The sequence below is a fragment of the Oryctolagus cuniculus genome, chromosome 15, assembly GCF_964237555.1.
Source record: "Oryctolagus cuniculus chromosome 15, mOryCun1.1, whole genome shotgun sequence".
In the NCBI taxonomy this organism is placed as follows: domain Eukaryota; kingdom Metazoa; phylum Chordata; class Mammalia; order Lagomorpha; family Leporidae; genus Oryctolagus; species Oryctolagus cuniculus.
Window position 1 is genome coordinate 36,883,640 of NC_091446.1, and position 11,607 is coordinate 36,895,246.

Here is an 11,607-nt window from a genome sequence, read left to right on the forward strand (position 1 = left end):
GGGTTTTATACTTTAACTTATTTTCTTCATATTTCTATATGTTTATGTATGTTTCTATATGTTTATGTAGTGAGGCAGGATTTGTGTACTGAGACAAGACACCAAGTCCTTTTAACTGGAAGTAGTCTTTATTATGCCAGCATAACGCCCTGAACAAAGAAGGGTTTTTCTTATATATAATTCTAGCCTCTCTGTCTGTCTGTATATGATTACATGCACACATTTGATTGGATATTCTAGTATTACCTGGCAGCCACAGATTGATACAGAACTATGTAGGCATAGTTACTGGTGATGTTTTTCCACACACATTCTGAGCTGTCTGCTGTCTGGCAAGGGTTAACATCATTGCTCTGTAGTAACAAGCAGAACCTAAAATGGTTCTTATAAACAGACAGGGACTACAGTTGCAGTTGCAGCATTCACAGGCAAGCAGATAACAACTACATTTCATTCCCAGGACAGAGTCTTCCCTTTTTCTTCTCTGACCTTGAGAAGGCCTCTATCACAACTTTAATCACATCAATTAGAAAAAAGTTTAATTAAAAGACAAAGGCCTCTGCTACAGTAGGACATAAGTATATTTTTAAGGCTGGTCTGGTGGCGATGAATGCCTTCAGTTTTTTTCTAGTCTTGGAAAGTCTTTAATTGTCTTTGTTTCTGAAAGTTTTACTGGGAAAAGGGTTCTTGGCTACCAGTTTTTTTTGTTGTTGTTGTTTTGTTTTGTTTTGTTTTCAGAACTTGCAATATTTCTTTTTTTTAAATTTTTTGACAGGCAGAGTAGACAGTGAGAGACAGAGAGACAGAGAGAAAGGTCTTCCTTTGCCGTTGGTTCACCCTCCAGTGGCCGCCGCGGCTGGTGCGCTGCGCTGATCCGATGGCAGGAGCCAGGTGCTTCTCCTGGTCTCCTATGGGGTGCAGGGCCCAAGCACCTGGGCCATCCTCCACTGAACTCCCTGGCCACAGCAGAGAGCTGGCCTGGAAGAGGGGCAACCGGGACAGAATCCGGCGCCCTGACCGGGACTAGAACCCGGTGTGCTGGCGCCGCTAGGCGGAGGATTAGTCTAGTGAGCCGCGACACCAACCAGAACTTGCAATATTTCACTCCATTCCCTCTTGGCCTGTAAGATTTGTGTTAAAATATCTGCTGTTAATCTAATAGGGATTTTATTAAAAGTAACCTAAAATTCTTTGCAAATTTTAGAATTCTCTCTATGCTCTTTTGAGAGTTTGGCTATGACGTGTTGTGGGGAGGATCTTTTCTGGTCATGTCTATTTGGGGTTCTGTGGGCCTCCTGTGCTTGGATGGCCACATGTTTCTCCAGACTGGGAATGTTGTCAGCTTTTGTTTCATTCAATAGGTTTTCTGTGCCCTTGCTCTTCTCCTAACCCTCTGGAATACCCATTGTGCAAATATTTCTTTATTTAATGGTGTCCCAAAGATCTCAGAGGATGCCTTCATGCCTTCATGCCTATTTTTTTTTTTGCCTGTCTCCGATATGTCAAGAGACTGTTCTTCAAATTCAGATTTTTTTTTCCTGACCTAGTCTGTTTTTGAGGTTTTCACCTGTGTTTTTATTTGACATATTGAACTTTTCATCTCTATGATTTCTGTTGGGTTTTTTTCAGATCTCTGTTGAAATTTCTCATATCTTACATTGATTTTCTAATTTCACTTAAGTATCTATATCCTTTTTGACCTCTTTGAGTGTCCTTATAAAGATTCTTTTGGATTCCTTAAGGCGTTTGCCAATCTCCCTTTCTTTGCAGTCTGATACTGCAAGGGACAGAGTCCTTTTGGGGTGTCATATTGCCTTGTTTTTCATGTGTCTTATGTCCCTACATTGATATTTGTGTGTGTAGCAGGTCTTTGTTTCTCATTATCAAAGGGTGCCTTTTGCGGATTGAAGGCTCTGAAGATATGCATACAAACATTAACTTGGTAGACTCATTTGGCTTTAGTTACAGTTTGATGGTCTATTTTAGTCTCTCTCCACCTTGTTTCACTGTAAGGGATGGTAGCCGTGCTGAGAGTGCAGGGGAAGTGGGTTCTAGTGGTGTTGTTTGGGTCCTTGGCTCATAGACCCTTGGCCTCTGCCCATGTGGAGGCTTGAAGATGAGGCACCGGCGCTGGTGCTGGGGTTGGTCAGGTGCTGCAGACTGCGTACGTGCATGATCCTGAGCAGTTCCAAGCATACACGCAGTTCTGAGCAGTGGCAGGAAGACCTAGTTAGGGTCACAGGACCCTTGCCTTGGAGTTACGGTACGCATGGGTCCCAGTGGCATTGAGAGATGATCTGATTGGTAGAGTGATGGGCAGGAAGGAGTGGGGAGGTATTGGCCCAAATCTGTGACAGCAGGTGCTCTAGGGTCTTGCTGTCCTGCACCCTTCTGTCTTGAAGTATGGAGTGCTGCACGGACAAGGGTGTTAAGTTCACCATTGTTCTGCTACATCTGCTTGGAATCTTGAGGCTGCCATCTTTCTCTGCAAGCATGGTGCAGTGTCTGTGGGGCCCCAGTGGTGGGGACATGCAGGGGCTCCTGTCCCCTAGGCTAGGATGGATTCTGACAGTAACTCCTGTCTCAGCATGGCCCACACCACCACAGCCTGGGCTCTGGGGATTGTGGGGAATATAAGGTGAGTTCCTTCTCTGAGATCTCTAGGCAGCCCTCTTGAATGGGTTCCTAGTCTGTGTTGACTGTAGATTCCTCCTGTGGCGACTGGGCAGTTGGAGAGCTAAGGCTCTCCCAGTCGCCTTTTCTGTTGCCTTGGGGATTCCCTGGCTGTGTAGCCAGGGTGTCAGTTGCCAGTGGCTTTGCTGGCCTCTCTACACCACCGTCCCACATCTCCATGTCTGGCTGCGGTCCTGCTCTTCCCCTGCTGGGTTCAGGTGCTCTTCCGTGGACGGTCACCTCAAAATGCAGCTATTTATTTGCTGTGTTGGTTCTTTTCTGTGTAGGAAGAGGGGGAACGCTGGGTGCCTGTATTTGCCCATATTGAAAGTCAGATTATACTTTTAAAAATAAACTTTTTAGACTTTAATTTAGACCAATAAAATGTACCACTTTTACTTATGTAGTTTAACACATTTTAACAAATGTATTCATTCATGTAACCATCGCCACAATCAAAATATAGATTTCAGCATCTAAAACATTCCTTCATGTCCCTTTGGAACTAATCTCTCTGCCTAAGCAATCACTGATAAGCTTCCTGCCACTATACGTTGATTTAGCTTTGCAGAATATCACGCAACTAGAAACACACAACGTGCATTCTTGCATGTCTTGTGTCTGCAAATAACATTTTTGAGATTCCCACTTGCTGTTAAGTAGGTCTGTTTTTCATTACTTTTTATTGCTGAGTGTATGATACAATTTGTTTATCCATTCACTTTTGATGGGTAGTGGGTTGTTCTAATTTTTTTACTATCATGAATAAAACTGCTATAAGCATTTGTATACAAGTCTTTGTGTGGACACATGTTTTCATTTTTCTTGGGCAAAATGTAGAAGCATAATTGCTAGATTGTATGATGAGTATATGTTTAACTTTATAAGAAGTTGGCGAGCTATTTTTCCAAAGTGGTTGTATTTTTGGTTTTCCACACCCACATAGGAGAGTTCCAGTTGCTTCCTTTATGGCTAATAATGTTGAGCATCTTTCCATGTGTACATTGGACATGAGTTATCTTCTGCAGGAGTGTTCAAACATTGCCAGTTTTAAAAATGGGGTAGTCTTTATTACTGAATTATGAGAGTTCTTTATATGTCCTGGATACACGTCTTTTATTCTATGTATACATTGTAGATGCTTTCTCTCCTTCTGTGGCTTGGCTGTTTCTTTGTCAGTGACACATTTGAAGGAGCAGAAGTTGGGGCTACTGTTGTTTCACAGTGAGTTAAGCTGCCACCTGCGACATCAGCATACCATGATCAAGTCCCAGGTGCTCCCCTTCAATCCAGCTCCCTGCTGAAGGCCCAGGAAAGCAGCAGAAGATGAAGAGCTCCCAAATACCTAGGTCCCTGCCACCCACTTAGGAGACCAAGATGGAGTTCCTGGCTCCTGGTTTCAACCTGACTCAGCCTGGCTGTTGGAGCCATTTGGGAAGTAAAATAGTGTGTCACTCTGCATTTCAAATAAATAAATAAATAAATCTTTTTTAAAAACGAAAGATAAGTTTATAATTTTGAAATCCAGTTTTTTAACTTTTTAATCTTGTGCTTTGAATGCTCAATCTAAGAAATCTTTGGGGCCGGCACTGTGGTGTAGTGGGTAAAGCCGCCACCTGTAGTGCCTGCATCCCATATGGGTGCTGGTTCGAGACCCGGCTGCTCCACTTCCAGTCCAGCTTCCTGCTAATGCTGTGTGATAATCCAAGTACTTCCAGTGGTGTTGCAGGTGGTGGTTTAATGTGCTGTGCCACAACAGTACCCATAGAATTCTTTCTTAGGATAATTTTTGTCATTTTCTTTCCTGAGTTCAATTGATTGATTGATTGATTGAACTGTTGCTTTGTTTCTGTTCTTTGTTTTTGAATTTCTGATTCAAGGTGGTTTTTCCTTATTTCCTAATGTTTGAATTCCAATTGAAAGTTTGTGTTTGTGGTTGTTTTTGAGAAGGCTTTCACCAGATAAAGTGCTTGGGGTTCCATTGTTTCCCACTTAGAATAGCTTTGTATGATATTTAGGATGCTTCATTTTACTGCATTGCCGTTTATGGATTTAGAATTGGCCATGCCTGGCTCAACATCGCCCTCTGCCGTCAGTGTGGTGGAGTACAGTTCCTCTAAGGGCTGATTTATTTTCGAGTGGTCATGGTGTCCCTTCTCTTACTATTTGCCTATTCCGGTTTCACAGTCTCATACTCTGCTTTCACTGATGGTCTCTTTATCCCTTAGATTTTAAACAGATTCCTATCGAAGTTCTTTTCTGATTCCTTTGTCACCTGTGGTTATAGATCTCTTGTTTGTGACTCCCTGTTGTTGTGCAAAATCTTTGTGTGTGTGTTTGTGTATTGTAAAGTTTATTTATTTATTTATTTGAACGACAGTTACAGACAGGGATCGATCTATCTATGGGTTCATTCCCTCAATGGCCACAATAGCTAGGGCTGTGCCTGGCCGAAGCTAGGAGTCAGCAACTCCATTTGGGTCTCCCATGTGGGTGCAGGGGCCTAAACACTTGGACCATCTTCCGCTGCCTTCCCAGACACATTAACAGGGCGCTGGATCAGAAGAGGGGCAACCTGGACTCAAATCCATGCTCCGATGGGATGCTGGCAGCCCAGGCCGTGGCTCGACCTGCTGTGCCTCACATCCCTGCTAGGTGTGTCTAAAGTGCTGGGCAGCCCCCACTGCACAGGGTCCTCCCCGCACCACCCTGGGCCGTGTGCCGGCTTCATGGCTGCCTCCGCCATGGTTTCATGGGCTGGCCAGACTCGCCCCAGGCCATGCATTCCCAGCCCAGCTCAGGGTGCCTCATTTCTGGGGGTCCACACCAACGCAGTGGCCCACTCCGAATGCCAGAGTCCGTGTAAAGATGATGTTTCAGACCCACCAGCTGCAGATGGAAGCCTTTCTGGGCTTCCTCATCAGGTGACAAGGCAGCAACTTCTTGGCGGGGGAGGGGGAGGCTGCTGTAAGCCCCCCTCCCTGGCAGAGGGAAAGCCCTGTCAGCCCCTGGATAAATGAGCACCATCGCCAGCTCGTGCTTTGGTTCACCCATTTGTCTTTCCCAAAGAGACCCCTTGGTTCTCCCATCGTCCTCTTGGTTCTCCCATCGTCCTCTTGGTTCTCCCATCGTCCTCTTGGTTCTCCCATCGACCTCTTGGTTCTCCCATCGACCTCTTCTCCCTCTCCCTCTCCCTTATAACTGGGTACACAGGGAGAAGCCCCCGACTGTCGTCACTAAGCACTCCTGTGTGTGTGCGTGTTCCCCGCTTGAACAAACTTTGTTCTCCCGCTAATCCATCTTTTGTCAGTTCTAATTCCAGGCCCACAGCCACTGACTCTGGATCAAGGGCCCGTTTCCCCGCTCCCCACCCCCCACCCCCAGGATAGGATTCTGCTGTGGACAGGGCCCTGGGGGAGTGGGGTATTGTGCCCGAGTGGAGTGATGTGGCTGGCACTCTGGCGCCCTCTAGTGTCGAGTAGAAGGGTCTCGCCGCCGGGAGCCCTTCCCAGGGGGTGTTCACCCCCAGCCTTGTGTGCCTGTTTCCACTGCCACCATTTGTCCCTGTGCTTTCACGGTTTGATTATTGTTTAACTTTGTTTTGAGCCACTGAAAATCTTCCTCTTGTATTTTGAAAGACTCAGATAAATATATATTTAACATCTTATCCCCTATTCCTGTGGATTTAGAACTCAGGAAGAGGATCAGGAAGGCATTCACCCCGAGCGGTTTTGGGGTTTTTGAAAAGTGAGAATGACAATATTTATCTGAACTCAAAAACTGTCCTTTGATCCAATAATTCTGCTTCTGTAAATCTTACTTGAGGAAGTAATCCACAAAGAGGGGAAAAAAGGTTTGACGCACAAAAAAAGTTCATGGCATTATGATTTCTGATGATAAAGAACTGGGTATATTGTAAATATTTCCTGGCAAAAGGGAAATATTTAATGACAGTACGCAATCTAATGTTATGCGACTACTAAAAATAATATTTACAAAGTATAAATGATATTAAAAATACTTGCTATAATACAAGGAAGAAAGTTGTTTCTTAGCCATTTATTTTTGTTTTGCACTGGTGTGCATCTTAAAAATGTAAAAAGAATTGGAACAACACCAAAATGCTACCTGTATCTTGGTCAGTTTTTCTTTTTCTTTTCTTAATTTTCAAAATTTTATGTTATGCATGTGCATCACTTTTATAACAGGAAAAGACCTACATAAATATGTTGATGAAAAGATGAATGCTGATGAATGTGACTTAAGATAGGTGTGCTTCCCACGAGCACAGAGGGTGGACTGGCACAACCCGCACGATCAAGTCAAAGTCCGTGCTGGGTGCATGCACTCGCGCCACAGTGGCTTTGTGCTGTGGGATGATGTGTCGTGATCCGATGGACTGTTCAGCATCAGGGCACAAGTAGCACCCATTGGAGATGTGGAGCAAGAGGCAGAGCTAGAAGGGACTGGCAGGTGGCAAGAATCTGCTGCCTGTAGGTGCTGGCCAGGAGCCAGGTTGGCACGGCGGGAAGAGCGAGCCAGGCGACTGCCCTGCGGAAGTCTTGGCCGGGGCAGGACATGAGCCAGCTTTGACTGAGGGCTTGCTGTTTGTGCCAGGCAGTTTCAGATCCTGAAAATACCAGCTGCTGAGACTTCGCCTTCCTGGAGCTTCCAGTCCAGGGTAGGACTTGCACATTTTCTTCTTCTCCTCCTCCTCCTCCTCCTTTTAGAAAGGGCCAGAGAGGGGCCAGCACTGTAAAGCCACTGCCTGCAGTGCCAGTGTCCCATAGGGGTGCTGGTTCAAGTCTCAGCTGCTCCACTTCCCATCCAGCTCTCTGCTATGGCCTGGGAAAGCAGTAGAAGATGGCCCAAGTCTTTGGGCCCCTGCACCCATGTGGGAGACCCAAAAGAAGCTCCTAGCTCCTGGCTTCAGATTGGCGCAGATCCATCTGCTGTGGTCAGTTGGGGAGTGAACCAGTGGAAGGAAGACCCCCCCCCCCCGCCACCTCTCTTCTCTCTCTGTGTAACTCTTTCAAGTAAAATAAGTAAATCTTTTTAAAAAAGAAAGGGCCAGATAATAAACATCCTGGGGTTGGGGGGTGGGGGGAGTCAGGGCTACACAACCTCAGTCAGGGCCCTGCCTCTGCCATTGTGGTACAGCTGCAGCAGCCACGGGGAATGGCAGGTGCATGGGTGTGACTGAGCCCCAGACACTCATTTACCAAACAGATGGTGGCTGGCTTTGGTCTGTGGCCATGGTGTGCTAACTCCTGACCTTGGTGGAAGATAGAGCATCAACAAGTCAATCAACCAATATGATAATTATCGATTGTAGCCATTGTCAGAAAGGCAGTAAAAAGGGTGATATGGAAAGGAATTGCCTAATATTTTACTTTTATTGAGATGTGACGTCCATGCAGTCAAGCACACATCTGGGCTGTTGTTGGTGTCCCGGAGCTGGCTCCTAAGTATTAGAAATCCTATGCACCGGAAGAGCTGAGAAAGGCTGATGATGGGCAGGAAGCGAGGGTGAGATGGGAGAGATACATCCTGGTGTGCTGTAGGCACAGTGGGGTGACGACAGCTAATGATAATGTACTGCGAATTTCAATAAGGACTTTTCACCACAGAGAAATGGTCAATGTTTGAGGAGATAGATGTGTGTACCCTGATTGAACATGACACTGAACACAATGTATTGAAATATCACCGGGCTCCCCATAAATCTCATTTTTCTGTGTCAGTTAAGACCAACAAAGAATGAGCTGGGCGGGGAAGACTTTCCAGGCGGAAGGAAGATCTAGTGCACCCAAGATCAGAGGCAGGGAAAAGCTGGCATTTCCCAGGAAGAGGAAGGGGCTCCGTGGTGGGATGGCAGTAGGCAAGGAATGGAGGATGGGGGCGGGGGGAGTGGAGGACAACCCAGCAGACCAGGATTCTGCTGTGAATATGTTGTACCTTATTCTCAATGCAACGGGAGAACAGTGCGGGGTTTTGAACGGAATGCCATGATGTCGCTGCGGTTTGAAGATGATCAGTGAACCATTGTCTTGTTTCCGGACTTTGGTATGGTGGTGTAAATTAGGGCTGGGGGCAGGGGACATCTTGCCTTAGCTAGAGCTGAGGTGGGACAAGTGAGGAGAATCCACCCAAGAACACCGGTACCACACACTATGTGCTGAACCACAGCATTGATTTTATTTCGTAGAGCACATCTGGGAATATTACTGGGATACAATTTATTGACACCTTAATTAGCGACTTGTTGGGCACTTAATTAACGGATGCCTCAAGAACTGTGTGTATTATTTATAACCAAGGACCTGAAAACAGCGCAAGCGGGGAGTTCAGAGGTGAGGGCAATGGGAAGGGCCGCGTCTGGAAGCAGCAGTGCGGGAGGAAGTCCCGTGGGCTCGGCTACCCGAGAGTGAGAGTGCACAATTAGCACCCGGGAGACCATCTGTGGCTGCAGGAGCCAGAGAGACTTTGCTGGATGGTGTGTGACCACGTTCTGGTCTGAGTTTCTGAAGGCATATTGTAGGGAATGGTCTGAAGTATCCTTTTGATGGAGAGGCAAACGCGGAACAAGAAGGAGGGAAAACACTTAGAGAAAAATGAGCACTTGGGGATCAGGCTCTTCTTCCTTCCCCTCCTCCCGTTCTCTCTTCCTTCTTTCTTTCCTTTTTTTTTTTTTTTTTTTTAATACACTCATTCCTCTGGATCTAAAGATTGGTTCCAGGATCCCCTGTGAATATCAAAATCCATGGATGTTCAAGCCTCCTGTAGAAAATTGGGTAGAGGCCGGTGCCGCGGCTCACTAGGCTAATTCTCCACCTGCGGCGCAGGCACACCGGGTTCTAGTCCCAGTCAGGTACCGGATTCTGTCCCGGCTGTCCCTCTTCCAGGCCAGCTCTCTGCTGTGGCCAGGGAGTGCAGTGGAGGATGGCCCAAGTGCTTGGGCCCTACACCTGCATGGGAGACCAGGAGGAAGCACCTGGCTCCTGGCTTCGGATCAGCGCGGTGCACCGGCCGCAGCAGCCATTGCGGGGTGAACCAACAGAAAAGGAAGACCTTTCTCACTGTCTCTCTCTCTCATTGTCCACTCTGCCTGTCAAAAAAAAAAAAAAAAGGGTAGGGTTTGGCTCTAACCTCTGCAATCCTCTCATACACTTTAAATTATCCCTAGACCATTTATCATACCAAATATAAACGCTGCATGAATTGTTACACTGTATTGTTTAGAAAATAGCAACAAGAAAGGAGTCTGTACCTCTTCAGCACAGGTGCGAACTTGCTTCCTGAGCCTTTCTAATCATGGCAGGTCGGACCTGGGAGCCGGCAGGACAGCCGCGTACAGGGGGCGAGAGGGAAGAAGAAATGCCATCAGGGTGTGCCATCTTCTTAGAGTTGTCCTGGAGCAAACAGGAAAATCTTCCTCCTTGTTTCCTGACATTCCAGTTGAACAGGACACCCCGCTAAGTTCTGCCATCCTACTCCTAGGGTCTTGGGTTGGCTGTCAGCTCAGCGAGCGCCCCCATCATTCCGTTAATAGCAGACGCCGCCGCCAGGGGGCAGCCGGGAGCCGTGCTCAATGGGAGGAGGGCGGTCCCCGAACGGGCACCCTGGGGCTGTCTTTTTGCCCCAACCTTCCTGGCACCCACAGCCCTTTCTCCCCACAACTGCCCACCGCTCACCCCAGATCCTGCTTTCTGAAAACAACTAAGCTACCAAGAAACACTGAATTCCCCTCTCAATGTAAAAGAAGTCCACAATACAGCGTGCGTCCTGCCTTCCCAATGAGTTGCCGTTATCAATTAACCCTTGCTCCTTTAAAAACCTAATCTAGCTTCCAGCACTCTGGGCCACTCCGTCACTACGGGACCTGGGCGTCCCCCACCCCCGCCCCGCTCCCTCCACGCCCTCCGCCATCTGCAGGGCCCCCTCCCACCTCGGCTGGTCACCATGGTTACGTGTAGCCCGTGGCTGAGCTGCTTCCCCCAGGGTCCCAGCTCCCCTCGGGGCTCTCTGCCCTCACCCTCCTTCAACGCAGGGAGGGAGAGGAACAGGATGCAGAAGAGGAAGAGAGCGAACGAGAATGAGCCTTCCCTTGGCGTCTTTGCCTCTTCTTCCCACCCCTTGCTTATGAGGAAGAAGCATCACAGATCCCGGCTCTTGCTCGGCCGGAAGCGGAAGTCCACCTGTCACAGGCAATTAGCATCTCTTGCCCTTGCGGCCCTAAGTACACCGAGTAAGGGCTTCCTTCTCTGAATATCCGATTCTGGAAGTTAAAAGGGTTAAATGAGCTGCAGGAAGAACACCGGTTCTGTCACGTGAGGGAGACACTGACATAGAAAATGGCGGCCAAGTCCATCCAGGCCCTGGCAGAGGACACCATGTAATACCAGCCCAGAACCACAGGCCCCGAGGAAAGGGAACTCCCGGGACCACAGAGAGGAAGCCTCTCCGACGGGTTTCCAGCAGCTAAGATGTTTTCCAGAAAGCTGTTGGGAGAGGAAGACCCTGAGTCGAAAAAGTTGGAATCTTTAACTTTTAGGGTCTCTTCAAGGGCTCGGGATGCCTTAGCAGCAACACTTTTGCCTGGATAGATTCAGTTTTGGTAGCAAAAGGAGTACCGGCTCCCTTTAAGCATCTGTGCGTCTGTCCAGACTGGCCAGGGCAGCCATTCTCTGCGTAGCAGTGGTCACTCCATGGTCCCTGGTGTTCACCTGCACACACAGGGCTGGGTGAGTCTCACTGTGTTTGGGGGGTGGCAAAATTCAGTCACATTCGGTCTCTGTGCTTACCCCCAAAAGAAAGGGAAACAGTCTAGGTTAGTGGATGGAGCTGGCTCTGTCATGGTGTGCGCCCGGTTCATCGTCACCTGAGTCACCGTACTGACCTTCCTGACATAAGGGTGGGGACAGAGGTCTGTAG

The 11,607-nt window shown here is 47.8% G+C and overlaps 1 long non-coding RNA gene across 1 annotated transcript; it reads right to left on the reverse strand.

The window, feature by feature from the left end:
• Positions 1 to 8,687: 8,687 nt before the first annotated feature.
• Positions 8,688 to 10,843, reverse strand: LOC127484221 (uncharacterized). Its single transcript, XR_007911058.2, has 3 exons — positions 10,622 to 10,843; positions 9,944 to 10,085; positions 8,688 to 9,781 (listed from the first exon to the last, which is right to left on the reverse strand). It is a non-coding gene; the product is annotated as an uncharacterized lncRNA (long non-coding RNA).
• Between the last annotated feature and the right edge of the window lie 764 nt (positions 10,844 to 11,607).